This window comes from Peromyscus californicus, unplaced genomic scaffold (genome assembly GCF_007827085.1).
Source record: "Peromyscus californicus insignis strain IS unplaced genomic scaffold, ASM782708v3 Scaffold_10__1_contigs__length_136768540, whole genome shotgun sequence".
Taxonomy (NCBI): domain Eukaryota; kingdom Metazoa; phylum Chordata; class Mammalia; order Rodentia; family Cricetidae; genus Peromyscus; species Peromyscus californicus.
In genome coordinates, this window is record NW_026294391.1 from 45,772,415 (window position 1) to 45,786,341 (window position 13,927).

Consider the following 13,927-nt stretch of genomic DNA (forward strand, 5'->3'; position numbering starts at 1 on the left):
ATGCTTAACAGTACATTTCTTCGATCGGCACTAAGTGAACTGCTAATTCTAGTCTTGTTCTTGCTATTAAGCACAGGTAGGTAGAAAATCTGGGACTATTTCTTGAACTGAAATGAGGTAGCCATCTAGTCAAATGTCAGATGAATGGAGGAGAAAGAAGTCAAAGGGGTTGTTTATTAAAATGAACATTAGTTCATGGATAATTACTTTAGCTGTAGAGGAGAAGGGTTTTTTGGTCTGCAAGAGTGAACACTGAGTTCATTTCTGCTCAAATTTTCTATGATTTAATGAACAACTTTTAAAAATTACTGGGGAAATTGGTGTCAGTGTTTTCAACCTGACTGAAAATCTTCACAAGAAGAAAATAGAAGGTGCTCCTATCACCTCACTGCTGTTGAAGAAAGCATTTTAAAATCTAAAGTAATAGCAGTTCCCTTACATTCAAGAATGAAATTAATACATCTACATAATACAAAAATGAATAGTATTATATAAAAATCACAATAAAAACTGAACTCTGCAATAACTTATCTCTATGGTTTTAAATTAATCAATTCACATTTAGTCCCCTCCTCATCTACCTACTCAGAATCTCTGCTGAGCAAATGTTACTGAAATACAGCTTTCTCTGCTCTGAACCAACCAGTTATCTACATTCATTGCCACTCAGTTAAGTCTTTGTACCATCTGCGGACTTTCACTATCCCTTGCAAATTAAAGAACTGTCATACTATTCTCACAATTCAGAAAACTTGGTCCACTTTATTCCATTGCCTTGTCCCTTCTTTGACCTCCAAGAAAATCCTCTCCTAACCTTTATAATCAAACAAATGAACTGCTGAAGACGAAAAAAATGTCTCATGTCAACTACTAAACATGGATTTTCAATACCTTTCTCACTGTGCATGGAATCTGAGGCACATATGAGATGTTCCTTATGTACTTGTGACCTGGAAATTTATAGACTAATTATGATTTCATTATATTCCTCAGAAAAAAAATCCCCAGAAATGAAACTATGTACAATAATTCTTTGTAATTAAATATATTTAGTTTCCTTACTCTTTTCCTTACATTAATCCAGTAGCTTCCTGCTATATCAGTGAAGTGAACCTCCACAACTGAAAGAATACTGCTAGCTTGTCAGAGCTTCCAAAGACCAACCATTTTTCTCTTCATGGTCTATATGCCTATCTGGCAACTGAGAATATCACTGTGCAAGACAGTGTCTATGCCCTATACAGCAACTGCTGGGTATGGGATTATGAATTTCAGCTCCCTGACTAAATTTGAAATAAATTTAAGGACCATCAGGAGTCTTGAACTTCCTAAAGAAACTGCTTCGGGCTCACTTGCAACCACAGGGCAGTCAGTTTCTTCATCTGCCTTAAAAGCAACAGAAACTTCTCGGTGCAATTCTACATTTCAGATTATGCTTACAGAGAAAGTAACTGAAGAATCTGTGCCTCCTCACTAGTCTATAAACTCATTCTCCCCCTCTGAGACGGTATCACTATGTGGGTCAGGGTGTCCTTGCACTCATGATCTCTGGCCTCTGTCTCATAAATGCTAGGACTGCAAACAGGTACCACCACACCCTTCTACTATAATAATAATGAGAACTACCTTGGACATCTTTAGCTTAGAGTAGGCTCACTGCCTCACATCAATACACTCCACATCACATCATTACAAAAGAGCGGGCCCCAAAATGATACATCTCATTTTTCTGGGTGAAGGAGTAAATCAAGTCAGATGACTATGAATGAAGTAGCTCTGATCGTGTAGTAGGACTAAAGGATAGTGAGGACTGGGGCTAGCAAAATGGCTCAATAGGTAGAGGTACTTACCATCAAGTCCAAAGACCTGGGTTCAGTTGGAGAACCCACATGGTGGGAAGAGAGCACTGACTACTGCAAGCTGACCTGTGACCTCCACAAGCCCACACTCAGAGTGATTACTAAAGTTGTAGTAGAATCTCAGAATAGAAAGGACTTATTTCTTTGTATCACAGTGAACTATGATACTTGTTCTTTTAGGTAAGTTCTAATGATGATGCATATTACACGTAGCTTGTGCCTAAAAAAAAAAACACATTCTTCTTCATGTTTTCATCAGTATTGACAAGTTCCCAGATTACTGGAATTTCAACAAGGAGTGATCTCATAAAGTTTAGAAAAAAAAAAAGACCTCCTGGCTTCTTTTCTTCTACTTTTTTTCTTATTAATGCACTATCAATTTGTCTTCTCTCAGTCAAACCCTGAGCCAACTACTTTTCTCAGACTTCCTTGGAAGGTACATGAAAAGGAGCATGCAGGGCAAATGAGACACAGAAGAAAGAATGAAGGGACATGGAACTGGAGACAGCTGCTGCACATGAAAATGGTTAAAAAAAAAAAGGCCACTATTAGGCAAAAGAGCACCATGGCCTCTGAGAGAACAAAGCTAAGGATTGCATAGAAAAGCTAGTGCTTCAGAGGAGCATTACTGGGAAAGAATCTCTAGTTCACATTTTAAAAAAAAGGCCAAATGTCTAAGGTGGACATTGTGTGAATCTTTTCTTCTGCTTATTAGAAGTAAAGGCAAAGTATCTAATCAAGAAAATACTTTAAATCGAGCTTGAATGAGATTATTTTTCTTAGTAAGAGGCTTAATCTCTCTTTTTCATCTACCATTCAAAATTGTTATCATTATTGCCAGTTAGCAAAATCTTCACACTGGCTAGTAATAAAACCTAGTATCTTACTGAATGCAAATTATACTGTAAACAATATTCTTTCCCCACATGATCTTAGAATAAAATCATTTTGGAAATTATATTTCTATTTTATATAAAGTGTTTCCTTTTCCTTTTTTTTCCTTTTATTTTCTTCAATTTTCCCATTCCTTCCAATTAAATTGCCACTTTAGGTTCACTTTGCTGTTATCATTACTGTAAATAACTATAGTTTAAATATTCTCATTTATTCATTGAATAATTAGACTTGAATTGCCATGTTTTGCTAGGATGCATGACAAATTTCTAACCCTACTAAGAAAATATAATTTAAATACACTAGTCTCATTACACATGATGGCATCTACAGTTTGTAAAGCTGTATGTTTGTGTGTGTGTGTGTGTGTGTGTGTGTGTGTGTGTGTGTGTGTGTAATGTCTATCCTCGGTCCTGTCTCAGAAAAAGAGAAAAGACAAAAAGGATATGAAGACAGATAATGATGGCAACTGGAGCTCTAGGGTTCAATGTAACACAATTGCACTAAAGATAATACTAAGGAGATCTTTGGAACTTGACAAAATTAAAAATCAATGGTACTTGGGAGATACAGGCTCTCATACTGTTCCTGTTTTTCCTAAGCATAAATGTGAGTAGGTTGTTAAATGTTCTTTTTTCTTATGTTCACACAACCTTATTACACTAGCTCATCACAATCAGATGTGTAACTCTGGGACTCTAGCCTTATCTTTATACATTTCACATTGTATATCTGACTCATTAGGGAAGCTAGGGTATTGGCTTTGGTCTAATCATGCTCCATTTGGTCCTACTTACAATTTGTGTGTGTGTGTGTGTGTGTGTGTGTGTGTGTGTGTGTGTGTGTGTGTGTGTGTGTATGCATGTTAAATCTCTCCCATATTTGGAATGTTAGAACACATCCATACCTATATTATTTCATTCAAAGTCTAACATGAAGTCTGCCTCCTTTAGTAAGTTTTCCCTAATAACTCTCTATGAGTTCTGGCCTTTTTCTAAATTTCCACTGTATTTGGTATCACTCTTAGAAGTATGCATGGAAAATTGCCTTGAATTTCAGTTATATATGGTTCTCTTTCTTAGCCACACCTTCGACTGAGCTATTCATCTTTGGACTCAGATATCTACTGTTGTTCATTTTTGTACCTCTTGCTTCTGAATAGTGAATTAACTTAAATGACTATGTTGGTAGCTGACTGGGGTGGCACACACCTGGAATTGCAGCGCTCAGAAAACTGAGGCAGATGGTCCCCTTGTTTAAATTCAGCATGAGCTACACAGTAACACTCTGTCTCAAAATAATAATAGTAATTAAAAAACTATAGTTGGGGTGAAAGGAAAGGAAAAGATGGAAGGAGGGGAACAGAGTAGGCCAGTAATTTCATCTTCTGCCACTTGTAAGCTAAAAACTATTACTCGTCCTCTCTCCTTTATTTTACAATTTTCTTTTATTACTTTCCTACATTAAAAGCTTTAGTCTCAACTTACAATGCAGCACGTTATGGGAAACATAAATCTAAAGCTGATTTGCAATTAGAAAATATTTAAGCATTATTATGCAATTGGTTACTGACATACTACTACATGTCCTGCATGATTCTGGTGACGAGAAATAGGAGACTGACAGGCACTTGCTCCTGGAGCTAAACTAAACCGTTCAGTCATTGAGAAGAGCACACCCACTGACATGAGCAACTTACTCTCAGACTGTTATTTAAGGGCCCTGTAGGAAAATCCCAAGAAGGAAGAGCAGCAGTCCAAACTCCCCAGAGATCCCCTGAATGGATTTAGTCTGCACACTGTGGAGCTGGGTTCCTCTTGAGTACTATTCAGAAGTTTTGTCATGGTGAGAACAATTAGGAGCTGTAACAGGGATATTCAAACACTAAACACTGAGAGCCATCAGATTCATTTTTTATATTCAAATTTTCTCCCTTGGCTACATGAAGCTTTGTTTACACAAAATATTCTAAGCCTTTCTCTTTCCCATTTTTACTGCTGTGTTTTTCTCCCCTGGCTATGTCTCTTTGGAAATAAAGTTCACGGTGAGGCTGTAAACATCAGAGTGTTCCTAGCCAGTGTCATTTCTCCATACAGGAAAATGTTAACAGCTGCCTACTAGTATGTCTGGAGTACACTGAAACATCTCTCCTGAATGAAAATATGATCTTCACAGTCCTCTCTACACCTCATCATCTAAAATGTAGTCCTCTGAAGGCAGCTTTGAGTGAGAAAAAAAATCTAATATCATATTTTCTGTAAGTGTTACTATTATAGTCCAAAGGAGTGATTATTGCCATTACAATCTTTCCATTTAGCCTATTAGCTGGGGTTCATATTGTATCAAAAAATAAAAAGGCCACAATTAGATACACAATACTAAGTGGGCAGTCTTGAAATTATGTACATATAAACACTAAGTGCATTCATAAGGTTTTATTTATTATTTATGCACATATGCAACAATAATAATTAAAGAAAAGATGTTATTACTTTGAGAGGGAGTAAGGAGGAGGACATGGGAAAGACTGGAGGGTATAGGAAACAGAAGGTGTTGGAAGGAAGAAAGAAAAGGGGAATAAATTTTATACTGTGTTTTAATTACAATTTAAAAATTAACATGTTTATGTGTTTATATATACAGAGGTCTCTGTGTAGTCACTTGAATATATAAATACACATAATACAGATAGATAATTCAAAGATGCTAGATAAATAGATCTATGAACAGCTAGTCTCTCGGTTAGTAGCTATGTTATTGTAGACCAGCAAGCTCCATACATATTACTCTTTACTTTCTCAAAATTACTCCATTGCTGCAAATATAAGAGAGTGTGCCTATTAGTGGAGACATTTAGAAAGAGACTCTTATCTTTAAAGTAGAATGAGTGACTAAAATACATCTAGAAAAGGGTCCTTAGTAGAATCTCTTGGAAGCAAGCAGGCAGCATGCAATATAGAGACAAAGCCAGCTGTCCTAAAGGCCAGAGAGTGAAATGTTTACAGAAGTCATTTCGGGGTCACTTTTTGACAAAAAGGGAAGAATTCTATACAGGAGCAATTCTCTGCATGAGAAGAGATATACAACTACTGGGTAAAGAAATGTTCAGAAAAAGCAAGGAGACTCACCAGTGACCTATTTTTTCCCAACCCTTCCCTTGTATGATGCCCACAGACATCAAATAAAGTCAAGAGTAGCACAATGTACATAAATATAAGATTTCAGTCCATACAGTACAAGTGGGGCAGTAAGAAAGTGATCACAAGTCACTAAAGTGAGCTACAGTCTAAAGTACTACGTCTAGTAACGTTAACCCCAAAAAGAACTTTTTGTTTCCTTACTATCTACAAAGAAGACAATATGGTATGTCAGGGACTATTGCAATATAAATAAAATACTCTTCTGTAGACTTAACACCTTATCAAGGAATCATGACCATAAATGATAAGTGGGCCAACAAACTGAAAGATCTTGGAGACTCAGTTTCATTTCACTGGCTCACAATTTCCTTGTGTAAAACAATATAATGGAGCATCTTTTACTTGTCAACTTTGCACAGTTAGAGTCTCACGACTCTCCCCTAGTTACCTCTGGTTATATTGAAATGATTTTTTTTTGTGGTAGCAATACAATCTTTTTTAAAGTTATTATTTTGTGATGTATACATAATGATTTTATAATAACCTTTGAAGCATAAATTTGAAAGTCAGTTTGAAAATGGTGGAACTTCAGGAGGTTATACACTCCAAAGCCTATGTACCCCACAAACTTAACTCTGTAGATGCAAGACCCACAGTAACAGCTTACTTTTCCTTTTCAATGTCAGATAAACATGGTTCACGTGCAGATGCAAGGTTAAGTGTTTTGACTCTGAATACATGAACATTTTACTTAATGCAGTCTAGAATTTATATTCTATGCTGAACTTTGTACACAGATAAACAATGTATTCTGAAGGTATTTATTCACTCAGTTGTACACACCCCAATGCATGTACAATTTTTTATTGTTATTATACACTTTCTTTATCAAGTGACACTGAATGGTAAACTGATTAAATGACTTTTGACATTTTCTAAATTAATTTTTTATGTCATTTTATTTTATGTCTCTGGATCTTTTGGCAGCATGCATGTCTGTGCATCATGTGCCTGCCTAGTGCCTGGAGAAGGCATCGGATCCCTTGGAATTGGAGTTACAGTTATGCACTGCTATGTGGGTGCTGGAGACTGAACCCAGGGTCTCTGGAAGAGCAACCAATGCTCTTAACTCTAGCCTCAATTACCATTTAATTTCATTTAAATTAATATATTAGTTCATGATTATCAGTATGGTAACAAAATGATTATTGCATGTAAATATTGGTACAATAAGAATGTATCAATTAATTAACCTTAACCATGCCAGGAGAATATTTTCAGTTTTTCCCTGAATTCACACACCACACACTATATCCTGACTTAGTATTTTACTCTCAAATTTAGGTAGGAATAACATTGTTCACTTAATGTTATTTATTGTAATATGTGTGTGTGCATGTATGTGTACATGCAGTTAACTACAACAAACCTTTTGAATATCTTGCCATGAAAAAAATGATCCTTTTAATGTTGTAATATGAAAAAAAAATTAGAAGTAAAATACTAAAGGGCTTCGCTTCCTCCTTTTGCTTTATCCACAGCTCACTGCTTGGCAATTTCAGATTATGTGATTGGAAGGCAATACTAAGCCACTCAGTCATCCCTTTTCTGTAGCTACAAGCCTTAGGAATCTTAGGCTTTTGGCACTTGAATAGTGTTTCTGCACAGCAGAACCAAGTAAGCATGCCAACTGAGGATTTGTCATTGTGAGCCAATGGCCACAGTAAGCAGCAAGGGGTATGTCCATTGAGCCATGTGGTTGGCCTGTAATGGTATGCTATACACATTGTAAGACACTCCAGGGTGGCATTCTCTGGGTGAAAATTAAAAGCATATTTGTAAGGTGATTAACTGAATTTGTCAAATAAACAAGCCTATTTTCATTTCTATGATATTCCTTTGCAAACCTGCTAGATCATAACTAAAATATTTCCATGACACAGATATGTATTTTAAATATGGGATAGCAAAGAAATACTTGCTATTTATAGGCATCAACGAAGTAAGATAAATATACACGACAAGATTCATCCAAAATAAAGAAATATTGAGGATCTTTAACATAAAAAGCAAGAAACCTGGAACTGAGAGGAGGTTCTATTTTAACACAAGTGTTATTTAAGTTCATGAACACTAATTTGTATTTTACAGGAATTTTATAATTTCCACTTCTATCTTAGCCAAAACATAAAACCTTACTTCTTAACCTATTTAGTCATCCACATAAACCAGATACTGAAACTCAGATAATGAACAATGTCTTCCTCATATATGTGACTATGTTTATGTTAAAATGCGAGCATTAAAGAAATGCAGCTTTAGCAGTGACACATGGGGGATTGCTTCCCCCTAAAGAACGTTAGTAATTATTGCAACTAGAAAATTACAAACAGTACTGGTGCCTTTCCTTTCTCATTTCCTCTATTACTCTGGGTACTCAAGCCCATATACTTTGGTAAATAAAATGATCCTTGAGAGTAGCTTTGTGGTTAGTTGACCCAATTCAAGTGGTAGCATCAAGTTTGTTTGTAAGCATTTGTTTGTGTAGTCCTCTTGCCAGAAACAGATCCTATATACTCAGGGGCATTAACTGGGAGAAAATTATCTCCTTAAAGTATCCACACAAAATTTTTTGAATTTGATTCAAATGCAATTATGCTTTAAATACTTAAGACAACTATATTCCCTTTTGAGTATCCCTGAAAAACAAAACTGAACGGTGAGTGAAATCTTGTATCAAAAGCTTTTCATTTACCTATGTTGTTTAATCACAGAATGATATTACCTATCAGCTGATAGTAATAGATACTAGAAAATGTCTATGAAGGCTTATAATTAGGACACAAAAAAGATATTCTGAAAAATTCATAAGATAGGGGAATCCTAATATTTGCATATGTTTCTAATGTAGAGCATATTGTTAAGCACTTAGACACACAGTGTCTCCTTTATTCAGAGCAACATGCAATTACTCGATTTTTTATGGCTCTCTGGAAGTCTTGCAGGTCAAATAAGTGTCAGAGGGTACAAGGGTCCTAACTAACAGAGCCTGAAATACAAGTCAGGAAAAATGAGTCAACCCAGTCTCCTACAAGTGGATTCTTTTCTCTTTGAGATTCCTGATATGACTAATGAAAATTGGGATGGAATTTAATAAGAAAAATGCTGGCATGACCTTATCTATATCTGCTCAAATAGTAAAATTATAATTATGCTTCATAACTTCAGCATTACCAGAAAACCTGCTACTTTTAAATCTTAATAATCAATACTTCCTTAGTTGTTACAAATTATAAAGTAACCCTCCTTATGAAAACATGAGGTTTCTCAACTGTCAAGATCATGTCCATTTTAATACTAAGTATATACAAAATATTTTCAGTAAATACACAAGAATATAAAAGATTTCAAAATATAAATATTCTTTCTCAAATTTCAGTTTCAGAAAATGCTTTACATATCAGTCTGTTTAAAATAACATTAATTTGTTAAAACACACTGCAATAATAATGTCATTTAAATTTTCCCCATTTGTGGGAATATTATCGTTGCTTATTTGCTAAGTCTCCCAATTTTACTGAAGTAATTTATTAGGAAATAAGTCAGTAGCTTACATATTCATATCATGAATGGTAGTTGTTTTTTACCCAAAATTTTCTAAGTACATGATTTTAGCTTTAAAAAGAAGCAATAAATCCATGACCTTAGCTTAAAAGGCAATAGAATAGAAAAATACACATTATATGTTACACCACTGATTGCATGTTTAAATGCTTTCCTATTAAGCAAAACTATTTATTATTGATTTGTAGGATACTTAATATCAATGCTATGAAGCGCTTTCATTACATAATCTTCCTAAAGAAAGTAACAGGTTACAAGTAGCCATTAAAATGTCTGAAACTATCTGTCCTGATGTGAGTATATGTAGTCTTTAGGCAAATAGATAGCAATTATACGTATGTACTGATTTCACACTCAGTGTCTTTTGAAACAGACTTCTTTCCCATCTATATTTATTCCCATCCTTTATTAGGATTAGAAAACCTCAAGAAGATTCCCTGTTGGGCAACATATGTATGGTGTAAGCCAGAAAACAACTGAGGAAGTCATTTATACAATGTGAAAATTGAGGATATAGGAAAAAATATCATTGCAGGCTGTATTTCTGCACGTAGCTGGAGACTACCAGCCTGGAAGCAGCTGTAGTGTTACCCTGACCCCTGAAGGAAGGAATCAGGAGTTAACTTCACATTCAATTTCCTACACAATATGAACACCAAACCTCCAAATTCACTGGCACAATATATCAATGTTTGGGCATGTCCTGCAGAAATAAGAAAGTCACCTCAAATATCAGACCTCAAAATTTCATTCAACAATCCCACCACCTGATTTGAGGTGAGGAAATCTTTTCAAAGTTACTTAGGTAGTCTCTGCATCCTACCCCTGACTTCACCAAAATGAAATGCAGGAAATCAAACAAAACCAGAAAGAATCATCTCAGCACTCAGCCAGAAAGTCTTTTAGCCCTCTTTGCAAAATAAATGCAAAGGAAAATTAGAACTAGAACTACTAGATAAGACTCAAATGGCCAGGGTTAGAATATCAACAGCTTTCATATTTGTGGTGTGTGTGTGTGTGTGTGTGTGTGTGTGTGTGTGTGTGAGTGTGTGTGTGTGTATGATCTACTTGTGGGGGGTAAATCCTTAAACAGTGGAAGGCCTAAGAAGCTGATGTGCATCTGCTTCAAAAAAAAAAGAAGAAAGAAAGAAAAAAAGAGAAAGAAAAGAAAAGAAAAAAGAAAAAAGCACAGCTCCAAAGAAAGCATGAAGGAAAATGACATTTTCTTCTGCAGTGTTCCCTCCTCTGTATAGTGAGCACAGTGCATTTATCTCATCTCATGGTAAAAGTCTCCAATGACTGCAACATGTCTTTTAAGGCATTCATTAACTAAAACTTGAAAATAGATTGCTCTTGATTTCTAGGATTTGTGTTAACAATGAATTCGAAATCATCGTGGGTTGTTGTTTTTTTAATTTAACATGGTGTTGCTACCTTTAAAGATTTTTACTTCTCTATTTCCCTGAGGGTTAAAATGGCCCAGAACGAGGTTGTCATGGCAAAGATAAAGGTAAGAAGCACTCAGTTCTGACACACTGTGGAAGCAATCATCATTTTTTATGAGGGAACCACCAGACTGAAATCTGCATCAAGCTCTACCAGGAAAAATGCAAGAGGGGACACTAAATGGTCCTTCCCTTCAGTCTACCTCAGTCATTTCAGTGAATTTAACTTTCCACTCAGTTGAGGTCACATATTTCAACCATAGGGAAAAGAACTATGACCTTGGCTGGAATCATCAGCCCCAAAGACTCAATGGGGCACTTGTGAAACATTGCAGACACATTTTGACTCTCCACGGGTGTGGCTAAAATTGCTCCCATCCAGCCCTAAAGCTTACATGATCTGCTAGCCCTCAGAAACTCACTGTGAGAAAACTCATGTTAAATTCGCCGCAGAGATCAAGGTTTACAGGACCCTTGGAGCTAATCTCTGTCTGCCCTCCTCCTCTGTTAGCTGTTACAAGCCTTCAAAAGTTAACAGGGTGATGGAGGCTCTCTCTATACAATCATTCCATCTCACTATCGTTGACTGAAGCTCACTGATGTAATGAAGTTACATAATCACCGATTATGCACGACTTCCATCCATCTTCCTACATATCCACATATCTTCTCCCCTCCCCTTCAGATCAATCTACCAGGTGAGATTTATAACACATGCAAATGCTCCATTCTCTCATCGTAGGTACTGAATATGGGACTTTAGCATTGCAGTACAGTGCACTGAACCACGTCATCAATATCGATTTTTTTATCCCATTTCCCAGGCAGAATATGCTTAAGAATCCTGAGTGCTGTAGTCTCTAACTTTTTAGTAAAAGGGTAAAATAACAGATAGAACACATCTTCAACTTAAGGTTGAGAGAAGTGTGTAATTGACTGCATTTCCCAAGCTAGCTGCATTGCAATAAAAGGATCATCTCCACTTCCAGACCTTTGACTCCCCTGCACGTGGGTTGTTGCTTCAGCTATTTAGGGTATTGGGTAAATAATTCTATTATTGGGCAATCAAACTTAGGAAAGAATGTACGTTGGTGATATTTAAGATAATATTACTCTATTATTCTCTATTTTACTCATCATTTCAGTCTTTTCTTTTTTCCCTCTGAATGATAATGCACTAGAATAAATAGAAAAGTAGTCCACAGCACTTAATTATCTCCAATAACCAGAACCTGGAGAACAATTAACAATGATTATCACCTTAAAGTTTAGGAACTTGACAAGTGGGATATCCCTGGTCCCATTGCGGCTGGGAAATGCAGCAGAATGCTGCACTGAGTTGAAAACATGTTTCTTTTAAAGAATAAAGAGTAGCGCATTTCATTTGAAATGGGCTCTTCAGTAAGTGCTCCTTTTACCGATGCTATCCCTCCAGAATGCAGGAACCACAAATATTGCATCCAAACAAAGAGTGTCTATCCAGAATTAATCCAAGACTCCCTTCCACACCGAAATAATTGGGGAGTAATTCTTTGATTTATTTCCAGTTATACTCAGAATACACACACACACACACACACACACACACACACACACACACACACACACACACACACACACACACACACACCCAACTGCAGTTATTCCATTCAGTGCCAGTAACGGCCACATCACAGCCATCAATGCGATGCAGCAATCATCCAAGTCACCCATTCCCATTACAGACGCCCAAGTTTGCTCACGCCACTGATGGGTCTACATATAAAAATGACCTTACCCACAACAGTCTTCCAAATTATTCTCCTCTGGATATCAGTCGGTAAGGTAATTGCTGGTCATCACAATGCGTATTCAGAGAAATCCACGTTTTACTCCTGTGTTCTTTTTCTTGTTTTGGCTAGCAATTAATATTGTGAACAAGATACCCATTCACAAATGCCAAGTTCACCATAAAAGCAGATAATTCCATACAGATCTTCCCTACAAGACTGTCTCCAGTTAGTTCTCAAAGTGCCCGATTGTTTAGTGACGATACAATCCAGGTGCAGAGCACGGAAGGGGAAAAAATACTAGGACGAAAAAAAGAATAGGCAGAATAAAAAATGAGAGACTGAAGGAGGAGAGATCAGAAAAAAGAGGAGAAAAATTTTAAATGTGTGGTTTTTTGTTCTTTTGTTTTTTGTTTTTGTTTTTTTTTTTTTTAAGAAGGAAGGAAAACGGACGATAAGTGAAGAAGTCTGTGAGCTCTATGACAAGAATCGGAGTCTTGCTTGCAAATCTTCTGGATACATGTAGCCTTTCAAATCTTCCTGGTCCCCAAGTAAAATTTCCAGATCCGGGATGCAGCCATAAGAAAGAATCCTATGTGTATTTCACAAGTATCCCGCAATAACAGATCCGACGGGGTTTTCCTTGTACAGTACTGCTATGTGAAAGCACACAACCCCTGCTGTTTGGGAAGGTGTCTCCTGGGTCCTAGCTCTCTTCAGCAGACCCCAAAAATGATTTTTCAAAAGAGAGTGGGTGGGGGGAAGCAGCTTTGCGTTTATCTTGAATGATGCTAATCCTGAGCGAAAACGACAAGCAAACCGCGAACAGCACGAGATCTTGATTAATAGCCAGAATCCACTCAAAATATCCCAGGAGAAGAAGGAGCGAAAACAAGAAAGAGAAACTGCAATGCATAAATGATTCCAGTGTTTCTACAAGATCGGTTCATTTGATTGAATGCATTCTCTGGTTTGCTGCAAGTCATAAAGAGGATAGTATTACTGCCACCCAATGGATATTTTAGTACTAGCCAATCCACAGACAGCCACCGCTTTGCGAGTTTTAGTTTGCAGAAGACCCGAAGAGGAAGAACGGTAGCCTGGGAATCTTTCGGAAAGGACCCTGGAAGGAATAATGGAATCTGTCCTAAAAGGCAAAAGTGGCCCAGCCAATTGGACGTTTACCCAGGCTTGCA

The 13,927-nt window shown here is 36.6% G+C and overlaps 1 protein-coding gene across 1 annotated transcript in view; it reads right to left on the reverse strand.

Annotated features, from left to right (window-relative positions):
• Il1rapl1 (interleukin 1 receptor accessory protein like 1) overlaps window positions 1-13,721 on the reverse strand; it is a 1,314,477-nt gene extending 1,300,756 nt beyond the window's left edge. The window contains exon 1 of the mRNA XM_052732411.1: window positions 12,740-13,721. The gene's annotated coding sequence lies outside the window, so the exon portion shown is untranslated. The remainder of the gene's footprint in view (window positions 1-12,739) is intronic.
• Window positions 13,722-13,927: the final 206 nt, after the last annotated feature.